Source organism: Galeopterus variegatus, unplaced genomic scaffold (genome assembly GCF_000696425.1).
Source record: "Galeopterus variegatus unplaced genomic scaffold, G_variegatus-3.0.2 Scaffold7986, whole genome shotgun sequence".
Classification (NCBI taxonomy): domain Eukaryota; kingdom Metazoa; phylum Chordata; class Mammalia; order Dermoptera; family Cynocephalidae; genus Galeopterus; species Galeopterus variegatus.
In genome coordinates this window covers 6833-10248 of record NW_007734097.1, presented here as the reverse complement: position 1 = coordinate 10248, position 3416 = coordinate 6833, and positions in this window count along the sequence as shown.

The following is a 3416-nucleotide window of genomic DNA, read 5'->3' as shown; positions in this document are numbered from 1 at the left end:
ATCTGATACAAGAATAGCTACTCCAGCTCATTTCTCATTCCTACTTGCATGACATATCTTTTTCCATCTTTTCACTCTTAGTCTATGTGTGTCTTTACAGGTCAGGTGAGTCTCTTGAAGGCAGCATATTGCTGGGTCCATCTTTTTAATCCAGTTGGTCAGTCTGTGTCTTCTGAGTGGAAAATTAAATCCCTTTACATTTAGATTTATTATTGAAAGGTGTTGATTTACTCCTAGCATTTTATTGATTTTTATTTAGATGTCTTAAGTACCTTTTGCTTCTTTCTTTCTAATTTTTGGTTTCTTTTCTGTGTTTGTTGGTTTCTTGGAGTGATAGATAAAATGGTTTTTTCTCTTTTGTTAACATTTTTGTTTTGCTGGTAAGTATTGTTCTTTCTTGAGTATTCATGGCAGTGATGGTTGTTTTTGTGGTATCAAACCCAGCACTGCATTGAGAATTTCTTGTAGGGCTGGTCATGTAGTAGTGAACTCCTGCAGTTTTTGTGTGTCTGAGAAATATACTATTTGCCCTTCATTTTGGAAGGATAGCCTTGCTGGGTAAAGTATTCTTGGCTGGCAATTTTTGTCCTTTACTGTTTTGAATATGTCATCCCATTCTTTTCTGACTTTTAGGGTTTCTGATGAAAAGTCTGATTGGTGCTCTCTTATAGGCAACTTGCCACTTCTCTCTTGCAGCTTTTAAGATTCTCTCTTTGTCATTGAGTTTAGCCAGTTTGATTATCACATGTCTTGGAGAGGACCTTTATGGGTTGAATGTGTTTGGGGATCTTTGGGCTTCCTGAATCTGAAGATCTGTGACTTTCCTTATACCTGAGAAGTTTTCTGCTATTATTTCATCAAATATGTTTTCAATGCCATTTCCTTTTTCCTCCCCTTCTGGAATACCCATGATTCAGATATTTGAGCGCTTAAAGTTGTCTGTTATCTCTCTCAGATTTTCTTCAATTTTTTAAATTCTTCTTTTTTTCTGGTCTGCTTGTATTAATTCAAACAGCCTGTCTTCAAGGTCAGAAATTCTCGCTTCTGCTTGTTCTAGTCCGCTGGTTAAACTCTCTGTTGTGTTTTTTATTTAATTTAATGAATCCTTCATCTCCACAAGGTCTGCTACATTCTTTTTCAAGCATTGATTTCTTTGTACATTTCTTCTTTCAGATCCTGTATATTTTTTCTCATTTTATTGTGCTGTCTGAGTTTTCTTGTATCTCATTTAGTTTTCTTAGAATTGTTACTCTAAATTCCTTGTCAGTCATTTCAAAGACTTCCTGTTCTATAGTATCTAGCACTTGAGAGTTATTATTTTCCTTTAGTGGTGATGTACTTTCTTGATATTTCATATTTTGGTGTTTTCATATTTTGGTTGGAAAAACACCTTTCTTTTGGTGTTTTGTCATTGTGGCAGGGGGTATTACAGTCCACTCGTTTCACCTTGATGTCTGGCTTGGATCCTGAAGGGACTGCCAATTCTGGGCAGCAGGACCTAGTGTGGGCTGGGGGTCCCATGGTGCATGCTTGTTCTGGGACAGCTGGCTCTGGGCATGGGGGCCCTGATGCTCTTTAGTTTCTCCCAGCAGTGGGGACAGGCCTGGGCTGGAAGTCCTGCCCCACCTGCCTTCTCTGGCATGGCTGGCTCAGGGCATGTATGGCCTGAGGCTCTTAAGTCTCTCCTGGTAGTGGGGACAAGCCTGGTCTGGAGGTTCCATATTGCCAGGCTTCTCTGGCACAGCTGGCTTGGGGGGGCGGGCCCTAGGCTCTTAAGTCTCTACTGGTGGTGGACATCAGCCTGTGCTGGCAATCCTGCCCTGCCTGCCTTCTCTGGCTCAGGGTGTTAGGCCCCCAAGACTCTTAAGTCTCTCCCAGTGGTGGGGACTGGCCTGGGCTGGAGGTCCTGCCCCACCTTCCTTTTATGGCACAGCTGGCTCAGAGCATGGGAGCCCAGAAGCTCTAAAGTTTCTCTAAGCAGTGGAGAGCAACCTGGAATGGGGTCCTGCAGGGCCTGGTTCCTGCCTATTCTGGGCAGATCTGGGGCCTTCTGTTGTTGCTCCTTAATAGTTGCAACTTGGTCGCTCTGGGGGAGCTAGTGACACCAGGAAGCTACTACTCCACCATCTTGACCAGAACTGAAGCCTAGAAAAATTTAATTTTCACTATAGTAAATAAAAATAAAATGCCCAAATTCTTGGATGTTAGAGATTTTTTTGTATCATCTGTGACAGATACTTCTAATTGACTCTAAGTATTCTTTCTCTCTTTATTCCTTAGTAATTGAAATGTGAATCTCAGCTGAGTACTTGATAGAAGAATATATTTCTCATCTTCCCTTATAGCTAGATTTAGCCATGTGACTAACAACTGGACAAAATGAAATGAATGAATAAATGGACAAAATAAAACAAAAGTGGAAATGTTGTGTGAGACTTCTAGAAAGTCTCCTTCAAAGAATATGGATGCGACGGCTAGTGCTCCAGCCACCCTCTTGGTCCATAACGCAACATGCAAAGGAAGGCAGAGTAGAAAGACAGAAAGAGCCAGGGTTTCTGATGACAATGGCACTGCTCTTCCACACTTCCAGAGAAATAAACTACTGATTATTGAGGGTTTTCTGCTCTATGCTACTAAATCTAACCCTAACTACTATAGAATTATTCACCATCACCAAATATGGGGCACCTTTATTTTTCACAAGCACTAGGGTTCCACTCATTCAATCTGCTTGGTCCTATATGAGAAACCACAGTGAATCTTCCCTGAGGTAAAGTTTTGCAGGCAGAGCTGGATCATACTAGGCAAGGCATTTGCCCCAAACTGTTATTGGGTGAAGATTTTTGGGTTCCCTCATATGAATTAGTATCATGTTTCAATCCATTGATTTGTCCTCAATTTCTAAAGTGGAATAGGTTGATTCCCTCCTTAGATATGTGTAACACCCACAGCCTGGCCTCCAACCACAAATATTTGCAAGGGCATGACTGGGTGTTAATAATTATGAGAGTCCATGGCTATTTTCTATCAAGAGCCCATGTTGGCATGAGCAGTCAATACCAAGAAAAAAATTATCTGATTCGCAATAAATTGTGTTGCTTTCCACCAGAGTAAATAGTTTTCAAATTCTAGTCCCATTCATGCCCATGCTTGGGAAGATCAGATGCTTGGAATTGTGGTGCCAGCCTGGAGAAGAAGTAGCAGCAATCACTAGGAAAATCATGATTAGGAGAAACAAACCAGAAAAGGGGATACCAACTAAACGTGTACAACCAGCTATCTCCTTTCTAGTCCCATTCATGCCCATGCTTGGGAAGATCAGATGCTTGGAATTGTGGTGCCAGCCTAGAGAAGAAGTAGCAGCAATCACTAGGAAAATCATGATTAGGAGAAACAAACCAGAAAAGGGGATACCA